This window comes from Siniperca chuatsi, linkage group LG18 (assembly GCF_020085105.1).
Source record: "Siniperca chuatsi isolate FFG_IHB_CAS linkage group LG18, ASM2008510v1, whole genome shotgun sequence".
NCBI classification, from domain to species: domain Eukaryota; kingdom Metazoa; phylum Chordata; class Actinopteri; order Centrarchiformes; family Sinipercidae; genus Siniperca; species Siniperca chuatsi.
Window position 1 is genome coordinate 6,926,610 of NC_058059.1, and position 15,128 is coordinate 6,941,737.

General features: G+C 39.5%; 1 protein-coding gene across 7 annotated transcripts in view; it reads right to left on the reverse strand.

Annotated features, from left to right (window-relative positions):
* LOC122866149 (disabled homolog 2-interacting protein-like) overlaps nt 1-15,128 on the reverse strand; it is a 146,000-nt gene that overhangs the window by 109,045 nt on the left and 21,827 nt on the right. The window contains exon 1 of one of the 7 annotated variants that reach the window (XM_044175449.1): nt 4,966-5,338. The exons of the other annotated variants lie outside the window; for them this stretch is intronic. The gene's annotated coding sequence lies outside the window, so the exon portion shown is untranslated. Of the gene's footprint in view, nt 1-4,965; nt 5,339-15,128 lie in introns of those variants that run through there. 7 annotated transcript variants of the gene reach the window in all.

Here is a 15,128-nt window from a genome sequence, read left to right on the forward strand (position 1 = left end):
ACACACACACACACACACACACACACACACACACACACACACACACACACACACACACACACACACACACACACACACACACACACACACACACACACACACACACACACACACACACGAAATAAATCACAGAAAATGTCCCACCTTTACATATACACAACACAATTATACAGTTAAATTACATATGCAAATAAATGCACACAATCTCACAGAACAGCAACCCCTTGTGAGACATTTACATCCCAGATTTGTCTTTTCAATAATATTGTCATAGCAATAGGTAGTGCTGTTGAGCCCACATAATGTGAAAGTGGATATGACGCAGTGTGTAGGATATTGTGGGATCTAGCGGTGAAATTGATTTACAGATTGCAACCAACTGAACCGCTTGCATCACCCTCCCCTTCCAAGCGTGTAGGAGAAACTACGGTGGCCACGAAAAAAAAATGCAAAAGGCCCTATCTAGAGCCAGTGTTTGGTTTGGCCATTTTGGGCTACAGTAGAAACATGGTGGTTCAACATAGCGGGCTGTGGAAGGGGACCCACTCCCTCTGTAGATATAACGGGCTCATTCTAAGGTAATGAAAACACAACAATTCTTATTTTCAGGTGATTATACACTAATGAAAACATACTTATGAATATTGTTGCCATATTTGGCAAATAGAGCCCCCTAAATCTTACACACTGAACCATTAAGCAATTCATTTACACAGTTTTATATACATTTTACAACATTAACATACCATCATTAGTTTAGTGACAACATTTACCATTTTAAATTCACCTTCTTGCATAACTTCTGTAGTGTTATACAGCTCAGGTTTATTTTGTCAATTTGAATAAGACTCTGTTTAAGCTAACCAGCAGAGAGACAGACAGTAATGTTATCAATCAGAGAAAAAATGTCAGAGCTGCTGAATAGACAGTGAATAATGAAACAACTCCTGGGACATCAATGGAAGCTGCCATGGTAATTGTACTGGGATATGAGACCATTTTCACAGCTTGAAGTGTTACATTTAAATAAAACTAATTTGGAGGAAGTATGGCAAACTAAGATAATTTGCTAATCATTGAATGTCAACAACAAACTCCAAAAAGTCTCAGTAGACATAAGACAGTTTTTCTCTGTTTGCATATATTTTACAGACTTTCAATATCACCATAAATGTATTGAGAACATAGAAGCATGTACTGTAACTTCATCTGCATGCAGCATGGTGGCATACAGCATACATGCTGACACTGCAATGTGCCTAGTCGAATTCTAAGCCTACATGAATACAACCAGACACACAGTGAGCGCATACATCCGTTTATCTGGCAGCTTCAGTGGAGGATGTGCATTTCAAAAAGCTCTGTCAGGGTTAAATCTGTTGTTGAGGGCCACATCTACTGAGAGGGGCCACAGAATTCAATTATGAACAACTACATATGGACTCCAGCTGGATTAATAATGAGAGCCAATATATCAACATATTATTATGTTATTATTTTATTATGAGAAGTGCGCAGCAGCTTATGCCTTGAAGCCCTCTTCCTCCACTCACCTACATACAAATGCACACTCACACAGCTTACAGAAAGCTACTATGTGCACTGTAATATTGTGTGTTTACAACAAACAGGTCAAGAGATACACTTGAAAGCTAAAAGTTTGGCACAATGATGGCACTAGGGCCAAGGTCCAAAATTAATAGGTTTCTTCCTCTTGGGAGTGCAAATGTGCACAGCAGATTTCACACAAATTGGGGCATTTTAAGATATTTTCATCACAGACAAACAAACAAATGGATGGAGTGACGGATGAAGATGATCACAGCCTCTACTCCTTTGCAAAAAAACCCCCAAACAACTTATTTATTCAAATGTGTCATTAAATGCAATAAAGAATTTACATATTGTTTGTAGTAATTCAATGTCTTCCCAATAAGATATTTAATTCAATACATTATTTAAGTAAGACCTCCATGTTTATTGCACATCTCTATGTGTGAGTGTATGTTCCTTCAGTAGTGAGCAGTGGGAGTAATTTGTTGGTTAAAGAGTGTTTTGGGGAAACAAAACAAAGAATTTAGATCCACAAAAAGCCTAGGCTTTTGGGGCCCTAAATTCAGATGTTAAGCACTTTATTGCTATAACAAAGACACAATCAATAATTTCCCACAGTCATCATTAGTGGTCCACAATACAGAAAACAATGAAATGGCTAATTGATTTTGATCTTAATAAGCAATAAGTGCCAGTGCAGACCCAGAGGCTACAGCTGCAGCCACATGCCCAAACATGCAATCTAAAAGAAATTGAGACACACACACTATCACATCATTTATCTCACACATGATGACACACAAAGTGTGTGTCTCTATAGATGAACAGAATGTACCCTGCAAAACACATGTACATAATTGTACGGTATGCCAACAGACACCCTGTACCCCCTTCTACTCCCCAAACCCAAAATCCACAACACAGTGAAACCACCCCTGTACATTGCTCTCAAACATATATCAAAATCCCTTCTGTGGTCTGTGATTTATGACTCTAACTAATTACACTGCTGTTCTTCAGAGAACTGGGGTGGGAGGGGGAAAAGGAAAGCTGGAAAGAGAGTGGGTGAAATGAGGGCAGGTCCTGTGCTAAGCCACAGTAATGTGTTTGTGAGGAGGAGACACTATGGACAGTATGTGAACTAAAATACTTTGATATTAAAATACAGAGAATGCCCCCCCCCTTGATTTCACAATCATTCAAAAGTATCTAAACAAGTATGTTCAAGACAATCTTGAATCTTTTCTCAATAATGCTGTTCTGGTTTTTTGATGAGACAGTTTCACAATAGCTCTGTCGGCTGTTTTTCACCAACAAGGTCAGGCTTCATTAAACGCATCCCAGCTTGTATTCAACACTACAGGTATGGTGGAGGAAGTGCCATATTTATCTAATAGCATTGAGTAAGAGTATTTCACTGGAATACACACCAGAGATTTACAGGGGAGAGAGGCAGAGAAAGCAGAGGTATGAGTAATAGTGGGATGCTATTATCTCTTTAGCCAGTGTGGCAGCAGTTTATCACAGCAGTCAGTCACCAAGTAATCACAATCTGTAAGGAACTCCTTCCAGTTTCACTGCCTAAGAACACTTGGTCAGCTTCCACTGCCTGGGCTGTCAGAGATATATAGATATTATAAAGACTGAGTGAGCAGACTCAGTGGCACAATACAGCAAGTACAGCTAGTGAGGTGTTTATATTAAAACATCTAGTGCTAAAAAAAATTAGCTGGCTAGTTGATTGACAGAAAATTAATCAACTATTTTGATAATTGCTTCATCACGAAATCAGTAATTGATCAAGCAAAATGCAAAAAATTCACGGGTTTCAGCTTCTCAAATGGGAAGATTCGCTGCTTTTCCCTGTTTCATGTCTTGTAATCTGAACATCTGAGTTTTGGGCCACCAACAGATTCATTTAATGAAATAATTATTACTTGGCTGTTTGTTGAACAAAACAAGCAATTTGAAGATGCCAACTTAGGTCTTCAGAAATTGTGACTGGCATTTTTCACTATTTTCAGACCTTTTATAGACTAAAAGATTAATCGATTAATCAAAAAACCACCAACAGATTCATTTAATGAAATAATTATTACTTGCAGCCCTTAACAAATCCATATCAATTAATCAACAACCAAGTTATCCAGCTGTACAACAGCTGTAATCTGCAATTAGAGTGTATTAGTCCAGATCACTGATGACTTCCAACCATTTGTCTTTTCTTATGATCCACACTGATCCTAGTCTGGTGCTCTGGCTAACTCATCTTCCCCTCCAGTGACTCTGCCACCTTAGGAATGCCATTCCAGTCAGTCCATAATTCCCGCTCAGTGTTCCCAGTAATCCCTCTTCTCCGGCTGTTCTGAGCCTACTTCCTTCCCCACAGCTGCTGGCCGGCCCAGCTTGCTCTAATAATAGGACAACAATGCCCGCCCCACGCCCGGACACACTGCACTACTACTGACACAAAAAAAGAATTTAAAAAGAAGGGGGGGGACCCTCAACATCTAAAAACTCTGCATGGAATCTGAATTATTGTAAAGGGTTTCCCCCCCATGTTTACTATAACAGATACATTTCTTTATATAAAAAGGTCCTTAAATGTTTAATTAACATAAATGTCACTACAATTATTGATGTCCAACTCCAAAAGAGCAACTTTCTAAATTGTTAGTTAGCGTTTAGTACTTCTGTGTGTGGGTAACAGACGCAGCATGTAAACACATGTTGGTGGAGGAATGATGATGAGGCTGCAAACTCAAATGAGCTACTATCTGTGGTAAAAGAGTCAGAGAAGACACTGTAATCATGCAGGAGCTGATAAATGAAGGCTACACACTGCTAAAGTAGTTAAACACTACCTTGTGCCTTTGCCAGTGTGTTCCTCCAGCACACACACACACACACACACAGCGAATAGGTTATGAATAAATGTCACATTTATGTTGCATGGTCCTGTCAAGCAAAGCAGCCCCAAGCTGCACACACAAACACCAAAGAAAGGGAGGCATTAATCAGAAGAGACTGAGAGCTGGACTGAGTTTTCTTTTCTCATCTTCTGCTGTTCACATGTTACAACTCTTTGAGTCTTTGAGCCTGACATTTTCTTCATAACCCTTTTTTCTCCCCATTTTTCTTCCATAAAAGATTCTTAGATGCTTCTTTCTACCCCTACTGTGCTTCTTTCACTGACAGATCAGCTTGATAATGTTGCTTCCCTGGCACGTGAAGCTTCCCTCCACACCTCCTTCTCTCTTTCAACCCCTCCTCCGCCATTCCACCAAGAGAGCAACCATGCCACAGAAAAGCTCACAAAAGTTGTAACTCAGACTGCCTTTTCCTCTCACAGAATTATTGGCCGGTGAAAGGAGAAGAAAAAAAAAAAAAGAGTGGAATGCTAGTGCTCACCTCAGACAAGGTCTCACTGCCGCAGGGAAAGCAGAAGGAATATCATCCTCAATCCGCACAGAAAACCAAGAGCAACAAGTAGTAACTCCAGAGATTTCTCCTCCCTTCACTCGCACTCCTGCTTCCTTGCTCCGTTTCTCCTTCTGCTTTGTACTCATTCAGGCTACAGTAGCTCCAGTAGACTGAGCAAGTATGTGTGTGGTGTGTGTGAGGATGTGAGTGTGTATGTGTGTGTGTGCATGGTCCTGTGGATTCTTGCAGGGGTATTGACTCTTACAGGGTTCAGGTCCTCCCCCTTTTCAGGCTCACAGAGAGAGAAAGAAAAGCTCACCCACACACACAAACAGGGGGCAGGAGAGTACTCTTTGTTGTTTTCTCTCACTTCCTTGCCCTGTGTCTTCAAATGTCTGTAACACCCTGCTCTACAGCCCCTTTCATAGGAGAAAGCGAATGAGAGAGAATGTATGTGTGTGTGTGAGTGCACGCTCGTGCACAGGGAAAGCCGTCGTGCGTCAGCGCCCGGGGCTGGGAGGAGGAGAAGGAGGCGGAGTTTAGACCTTCGAGAGCTGAATTCCTACCTCACATCAGACCAATCAGAGGCCTTGTTGCGGTTGACCAAAACCGCGGGGCCAGGCCGGGCCTCACTACCACACTCCAGCTTTAAAGCATTAGCTGAAGTTTGCTGTGCACTTAGGCTACATTCTACAGCAGTGTTGTAGATGAGCATTACTGTTTTTATCTTTATGTATACAATGCCATTTTGCTCTGCCTAAATAACATTTCAATATTAAACATTCAATAATAAAAAACACATTCTATGTTTATTACAATGGCAAGACAAGTATATTTTATCTATATAGCTTATTTCAAGCACAAAGGCAATTGAAAGTGTTACATAACGTATTCAAAAAACTCCATAAGGCATTTAAAACAAAGATTATTCCATATGGCTGCAAATGACAGAAAGTAGCTGATGTACAGTATGTCTATAAATAGTAAGACTTGCAAAGAACAAAGGAGTCTCACTTTATTTTCTCCCTTTCTGTAAGAGATAAACTAGTTCATTTGCTAAATCAATCCAAGCAAGTCTTTTACTTTGTTTAAGTAAAAGACTCAAGCCACCACACAAAACCATGCCAAAACTACAAAAGGTAATGTGATGTTTCCTTGTCTCTTCCCATGTCCCTCCCACCTTTCTGCCAAAGAACAGTATTCTCATGTTTCGCCTGCTGTCCTTGGCGGGACATTTGTCAAGCAAGGCATTTGTCCACAGAAGTGACAGCAGCTCTCCCCCTCCTCCTGCTATTCACACCAGTTTACGTCTGGCTACTTCAGCTTCATCTTTTCCCTTTCCTTCTCACCACATCTAGTCACGCTAAAGTCTTAGGGCTGTGTAATAAGAATAATATCATATGATGATGTTTTTTGTGATAAACTGCTAAACTGTGCTATGTTAGCTTTTTATTCAAATACAGTCTACTGTTACTATTGTAAATACATAATTGAAGATGATATTATAACAAGACTAAGAGTCTACAGCCACGCTAGCAACTCTACTAAAAATTGAAAGGAACCAAACAAATTGAAATATTGACCTGATGGTGCTGCTAACTATTAAATTATTTTTGGTGTATTTACATTTATTTAGCTTTTAATAGACCATTTAGTTCTTTCATGAGCAACTTTGTGATTTCCACTGACTGATCGGAGAGATATTGTTGTGACAAGATGTTTCCTTTATTTAACTTCTTCTTATAATTATAGCAACATTAGCAGCATTAAGAAAGCCAACAGGTTTGAATAAACTAATGACAGACAGCTCCATGTTTCCTGCACTCCACATTTAGTGTCCTGGCTTCGAATACCAAAATAGGAACAGCCCTGTTTCCACACATATCCAGTGAATGCTAAATGATGCAAACTGTTCTGGTCTGTGACATCGTTGAGAATGGGATAAATATGTTGATCTACCACTTTCACATGTTTCTTGCTTCTGAGGCAACCAGCACAACTATAAAACTCTCCAGCTGAACATCTTGTTGTGAGTTTGTCTTTGTTGTGCACCAAAGCTTGGTGATAAGAGTTATTTGACATATTTTGGCATGTGATTACTCCTTTTTTTTGGAAGACTTGTGTCAAGCTTGTTCACTTCCAAATTTCCAAAACAGTTTATGACAATTAGTGAGGCTTTTTCCCCCCCAATGTTCTTTTGCTGAAAAGCACAGTGCCCTACCACTTTACATGCCAGTTAAAATTGCTAAGTACAGAAATATGTAAGACAAATGTCCATGGACATATGAAGCTTAGAGGCAGGGACATACTTTGAGGACAATAACCCCAAGTTGCATGACACTTGATTTCCATCTCTGTCTACACTGCTGTTAGCAAAAATCTTCGCCTTATTGTGCAAAATGTAAAACTAGTGGGCAAAAAATAACCATCAAGTTCTATGTAACAAGTGTTTGTTTTCATTATTTAAAACCCAGACTAGGTAGAGTGTGATAAAGAGTCAATAGATGTAAGAATACTTGCACTTTAGCCAATCAGATGGTTCAGCCCACTTCCTGGCCAAGTTAGCAAAGGTGAAAGGGCACAGTTCAGCCAGTTCGAGCTGAATCTTCGATGAGAGTGATGCGTTATTGCATTGCAAGAGTGTGGATATAAACAAAATGCCATTTGAGCAGTTAGACCTGAGGCCATTTTCAAAGGTAGAGCGCTGTGTTTTCTTGAGTCAAAACTTCTAGTATGTAAATAACTAGAATAAGAGTCCTCAAGCCGTGATGCTAATTAGCACCATGTAAAATCCTATTAATTTTTACTAAAAGTGTTCGCGATCTAAAAAACGGATCTGTAATGGGTTTAAGAATTTCTGCTGGTGAGCAGGTATATTAAGGAGACTGTTCTGTATTTTATTTTGATGCAATACTTGCACTTTTTGTGTAAATTCCTACATTGTTGTTGCTCGATGTAATTCGTATAACGGCTAGTGAAGTGGGTCCCATCCTTGTTATTGCTCAGCTTAATGTTTAATATATGCCTTTAAACCTTACAGCAGTGTCATGTGCTTCTATTTCATTATGGCCCTCATTGTCTTGGCTCCTGCTGATCCTAAAGTCTTCTGATTCTGGTCCATCCTTACACTTACATATTACTCATTACTCACACTGTACTTTGTAGTACCACGTACTGTTTACATTAGCATGTGGTGACCTGGTGGTTAAACCAGTAAGACTACAATCCCTTCAACAAACAATTACCAGGAAAAACACTGAAAAAGGAGTGAGAATAAAAATGAGAAAGACAGAAACCCAAAAGTCTGAAGTGACATAGTGAGCGAGTACTTTGGTATGTGGGCTATAGAGTTACACAGGGACAAAAAGTGAAGCATTGAAGTCCACTCCTCTAGACAACTCTGACACGCCTCTATCTCTTATCTTCTTCTCTGTTTGTCTCCCTTTCTGCCTCACTAATCCCTCATCCCCTGTCACTGTTTATTTTCCTGAGTCGATTTGTGTGTGTTTATGTCCAAGAACGTGTGAGAAATTAAGAACATGCAGAGTGAAGACTATGTTTGACCTTGTTTGTTTAGTCTCTGCATAGATTTTTGTGTATGAGTATAGTCAGGTTATTGGGAGTAAAACAAAGAACAAAGATTGAGTTTTTCAAATGGATCTCTCTTGAGATATAGCAGTTATGTTACTGCTGAAACAGAGTTAAGAGCATGACAGCAAAAATGGAGAAAAAGACAGGATATACAGAAGTGATTAAGAAAAGAGAGCAGTATACCAGCGGCAAGCAGAAAGCAAAGAATGGAAAGTGCCAGTGAGACAAAAGGGCTGAAACACAGAGAAACAGACGAAACAAACATTTGGTCTAATGTGTATCTACAGTATCCTAATGATCTGCCTCTAAAAGTGATATTGTCAATCTGTTGAGGGCTTGGGTGCTAAAAAAATAATCCTAAATGTTTGTGCTAAGGCACAACTTAATGCATACAAAAATGAAAGAAAAATTAACACAGTCAAAAACAGTCAAACTACATCTATTCAAATCCGAGTGTCTGGCTTATCTCCTCTCTTGTTTCCTCTTGCCAGTAAAAGCAGAGAAATAAAGGAATGTGTATTTCAGTTATAGGAAGAGTTGGACATGGGACAGTCAGGAATGCCAAAAACTGCCATTTTGGAGACAAAGGAACTTGTGTGTGGCGCGTGGGGTCAGGCTGCTACCATGCCAGCAAGTGCTTTTTGTGGAAGGATTCCAAAGGGAATTCAACTTTAAAAAAAGCTAGAACCGGGGCGTCCTGGGGCCCAGCGGTCTAACATGCATACCACATAACTACTACGGCCCCGGTTTCACCAGGATCATTATATGTCATTTTCTCCAGGTTTTCTGTCACTTTTTACTGTCAACTATCTTCTAATAAAGACAACATCAAAATCCCCAAAACCATGTGTTAACCTCATGATCATGGATTCATTTAATTGTGATGATAAAAAACAAAGCATATATAATAGCAAAGACTTTAAATCAAACTTCTAAAAGTTTGATGTTGCTGCTTCTCTAAAGCTGTCATTTCAAGCTCATATTACCTCATTTTCCCACCAGCGTTGGTCCTGAAATAAATACTGTAGTGGATCGTCACAGATCTGTAACTGTGTAAACCACATAAACAATGAGGAAGGATAAACAAAACACTGATTAAGATCAGTTTATTTTGCATCCTACTTTGATTATAATCTCCCAGGAAAAGGCTTAAGTCTGGTAAAGTCAGAAAGAGCATGAACATTAGCAGTTTCCTTTCACATAATCAATATGTTCCAACTCTCATTCCCTCACCACTCTCACCCTCTCTGGCACACTTTGCTCAGTGTGGGACTGGCACATTTACATAAGATTTACAGAGACATGAAAAGCACATTCCCAACATAAATTTGCTGTGAGCGTGTAACAAGCTCATGGTTGCAGTCACTTCAACTTAGACACACGTCACACACTTCGACAGCAACACATACCATGGACACACACTATCACACGAATGCACACACTAGCACCCCAACACACACAAACCACACTAACATGCTTAACATCTACATAACACACAGCAAAGGCACAATTTACATTTGACCACACATTCTAATTTTCCTTAACTCTCTATTGTTTCATATACTCTGCACTGCTTTTCTCGGTTTCTTGTCCCTCCCTCCGTCCCTCCTCCTCTCCTCTGCAGTGCTTTGATGACTGACAGTCTCCCATCAGGGAGGCTTTCTGACAAATGGGGCCAAATGGAGTCGTGCCACTGTTGCTGCTGGCCGCGAGTCAGCTCTCAGAGGTTATTGCTTAGCTCTACTCTTACACTGTTATTTATATCCACCATCATCAGACTAGTTTTAAGTGTTTGATTAACTTTTCATGTGCCATCTCCTGTGAGGACCTCACAGCAGTGGATCTTTTGGTTAGCAATTTGCTATGTTTTTCAGTTCTATATTTATGCGTCATAACGACACAATTAGAAAAGGTGGAATTTCTTGTATTTCTGAATTCCGTACCACTTGACTTGCACTTTTAGAATAGATAATTTTTACTACTTTCTTTTTTTACTACTGTGTAAATCCAAAATAGAGTGAGAGTATTGGTGTCAGTAATGGCCTTTTCTGACTGTAGGAACCTTTTTAGGATCTCAAGAACTTTACCTCCATTTCAACCAGAGGACGCTATGTACTACAACAGACAAAGATCAGAACATCACACTCAGCAGACTGCTACTCTGGAGACAAACATCTTGGTGTATCATCCTCTGAATGTCTCCTTTACAAATCCATCACAAACCACACAACTGTAAATTACAAACAACAACACAATGACTTAAAACTCATGTATGTTTACTTGTTTTTTTCCCCACACAGAAAAATGATGTCTTAAACCAAGCAGCCACTTGTAATCTGAGATCGGTTTGATATGCTTTGGAAAGGCAAACACAATTGCGCCAAAGACATTTTTCCCTGAGTTTAGTACTTGAGGGTCCTTAGTTCCTGGGATAATTCGGCCAAAAGGTAAACTGTATAAGAGTCACAAATGCTTTCTGACTAGTTCTATAATACTAATTCTTAGTTCCAGTAGTAGCAGCCTTTTAAAGCTGTAGGACAAATATTTCCATAACAGCAGACAGCTCAGGAGTGAAAGCACCTGGACACACTCTGTCCTGCGTCTTCATGGCTCTTTTGTTTCCAGATTTTTCTTTCTCATTTGAGTTTTTTGGTGTAGTATAGTACTATCCATTTTGCAAATAGACACCAATCCTCTTGTGTGGCTGCATGGCTGAGCGCAAATGTGTGTGATTGGTGTATTTTTTTTTTTCTCTGCCTTCAGAAACATCCACAGTTTTCCCCACAGACAAAGTCAAATATAAACATGGATGCAATATTCCATCACAAGCAGCCACTCGAGATACATTTTAGAAGAATTTTAAAGCCAAGTGTGAAATGCAATCACCCTCAACTGGATGCAGATACAAACTGAATGTTTGAAAAACAGTTTATTTTAGTAAAAGATGGTAGGTAATGTAGGTAATGTTTGGTTTTCATTTCAAAATAACATCTAACCCACAAATCAGAAGTCATCAGAGCTAGTTTAGTTAAGAATATCCTGAGCCGCAACACGCTCTGTTATTTAAAACTAGTCATGACCAGCTGAACTAATCCACTTGCCTTGACCTGTGGAGGAACATGACAAGCAGCATGCCTTTTTATTTTCACTTGTTCATATATATTTATTCTAAATGCTTCTGATAATGTTAGAGCAGTAGGGTCATAAGCCTATAAGAAAAGAGTGACTATGGGGAACACTGGTGTAAAGCTTTGTTGTGAGCAGTTTCATGTAGGAACTACTTTCTTTCTACTGATAGTTCCTACATGAAACTGCTCACAACATGGTCTGTGGATTATCTTGAGTACCCGGGTCATGATTTCTGGAAAGAGACATTGCTGTTGAGTTTTTCAAATGTATTTTTGGGGTGCTTTGAAAACCACAAGCTGAGTGCCATATAGTTCCATTGTATTAAAAAAAAAAAAAGGCAGACATCTCTAGGGCCGAAATTTCTAAAACTCGGCAACTCACCAAAACCATCTAGCTGGATAAATAGCACTGCAGGTTAGTATTTTTGATTTTGGGGTTAACTGTCCCTTTAAAAAGTCATAATAATGTCAGTGTTGTATGTACAACTTGTTTCCACTGTCCCCAAGTGGCAAAAAACCCAAAACAGTTATTACAGGTTGAAAGCTGCAATAATAAATATTTTTAATATCAACATTAAATCAAATGACTCATCCTGATGAACCCACAGAGAGAAAAAAATCTGCCAACTCTGCAACTTTATTACCTTTTTAGCCTATTTTAGCTCAATGTTTTGGTTTCACAGCCACACATTTATTGGGCAGAAAAAAATACTCACACTAGAACATTACCTGCCAAGCAACAAACAGCAGACAGACTAAGTTAGTGACCAGCTAGGGAAGCAAGTCAAACATCTAGCAAGTTTAAAACCCAGAGATTTTTCTCAGGAGTTGTGGCCAGTTTAACCAGTCCCTGAAACCCTGAAATAGGCCTTTAAAGAAATGGGACCAGCCAGAATGGCCTAACTTTGCCAAAGTGTCTTTCCACCAAAGGTTCAAATTCTAGATTTGCTTCACAACAGATGCAAGTACAGAAACACACACACACAAATGTTTACAGCTGGAAATAGGACAGACTAAACAGTTTTTTATCCGTCTCTAAACCCTTTAGACAACACTCATCTGCCAAGGCTGCAACTTCATAGAGTGAACAAAGTATCTTGTACACCAGTATGAACTCGAATTAACCATAAGGCCTGGTGCAAGATAAAAAACTAGATTAAAACTTATAAGCTGACAGCCCAGTTCCTAAATTTACATACGCTGTGCCACCCAGCTTCCAAAGTCTGGCTAGATTTTAGCACATGACAACACAAGCAAGAGTAAATCTTTTATTAAAAGCTGAACATTCTTCAAGACAAAGCCCTGCAGCGCTTTCACCCACAAGACCACACTTTCATCTGGATAAAATCTGGGAATTTCAGAAGTTTAGTCAGAAACCCTAATTCACCTCAAAATGGAAAATGAGAGAAAAGCCCCTTGTTTTTCACAAAAATGCTTTATAGCTAAGGAGAAGAAATCTCAACTGGTTTAATCCCCCCTGTCTAATAAAAGTTCTGTACAAACACACATACACACTCAAGTACAGACACACAAACTCACACAAAAATGTCCCTGTATTTTCTCCTCCAGTACATGAGCAGGCATTCAACCTTTCTCACCTAGGACAAAAACATGCAGACCTATTTACATTTCAATAAAGGCCATGGATAAGGACTTTCGTCCCTTTTTACGTTCCTCCCTCAAACCTCCTCTCATCTCTGTGTGTTCCTGTAAGCTAGTAGATGTGCTCATTTTGATGCCTGATAAAGGCATGGCTGCTTGTAAAGAGAAATACTTGTAGTGGAATTCTCAGCTTATTCCTGAGAAAACTGTTGTGTGCACTGGTGTACCACATCTCGTAATAAAACTAAAGATGCGGATTGAGTTCATATATCTGACTATTGTTTGAGTTATTCAAGTGACCACTTTTATATTATAAAAATATAATACCACACAATATTAAAAGTAGTATTAAAAGTACTGTACAGTAGGAGAGGATGTCCAGCATCTGCAATCATTTGCTAGAAACAGGAAATAGGTAGATGTAGTTACAGTGCCTGTGCTATAATAGTCAGCTAGATGCAGACAGCAGAACAACTTCTACATTATATGCAAAATACACAAAGCAATGTGTAATATATGAAAAAAATATGCATATACAAATGCACAGGATGAATGTGCCCATAGATAAGGAAGCGTGAACTCTTCCTGAGGCTTGCAAGCCTGAGGTGAGAATGTAATCGGATGATATCAGATTATTGCCCTTTCTACTCTCACTTTTCTATTTATAATGTACCTTTAGAAGGGATCGTCTGATGCTGTACACATTGAGAGAGGCCGGCTGACTGGTTGAGAGGAGACAGTAGTCAATTACATGTATGAAGTTCACTTTTGATACTGCGAAACCTTACTGTGATGGTGAGAAAATGCTCTATGTTCTCACTTATTTGGGTTAGATTGTCAACAGAAGTTTCATGTCCCAAGAGATAGATAAAAGTTTCACAGTTTTCTTTCCCTTTCTTTGTCTCTCCTTCTCCATCATGGCAGACAGCCCAGTGCATAAAGCAATGTGGCTTAGACGCTGGCAAACTATGGTCTCTTGGAAATATGTTCTCTGTTGACTCATTCTTGTAACCACATTCTTCATCAGCAGCACAGTAGAGTCCTTCCCATCGGCCATGAAGACAAAACACCGTCTTTTCTGGCACAGTTAATAATACACCATTTTTTCTGCCTTTTAACTATCTAGTTTAGGCTCTAACATTTGGAGCAGTGGAGAAAAAAAAAGAGGCAGCGGAAAATGAGGGGGAAGAGAAAGAGTGAGCACTCTCACTGGCCTACAGTACAGTCTAGATCCCCCTGGATTTATTTGTGTACATAACTCTCTTTCTGTCTCTCCCCTTCTCTTTCCCTCTCCCACTTTCATTTTTTCATGCCACTGTGTGTCTCTAACACAAACACCCACATGCTGCAACCACTACACAGCATACAAATAAACAGATTCACATAACCATCAAATTATCTTGCTGCTTTTGAACAGAAATGGTACACCCACGGCCCTCACATGTGCCACAGTTAATTATTCCATTCAAAAGAACAAGAGGCGAGCTTCCTGCTCCATAAAGCTCGCACCAAAACAGCCAGAAATGAATAATTTAAAGACCAGGCAAATTCCAAAGCGACATCATTCAACATACAATTTTGAACTTTCTTAGCCACAACAAATTCAAAAACTTTATAACCCTGTTAAAGTAATGATGAAAAGGTCATTAGAGCAAAATGTCGTTGGCAGGCTGTTGATTTCATCACATTGCCATGTAACACCCTTCACCCCTTGACCCCCTACCCAACAGAACAGACTGAAGTCCTATTCATCTGACCACAGAGGCCCTAGTCAACAACTTAAGAGCCAAATGCAGAGCATAGTCATAGTGGCAAACAGGAAAACCATGT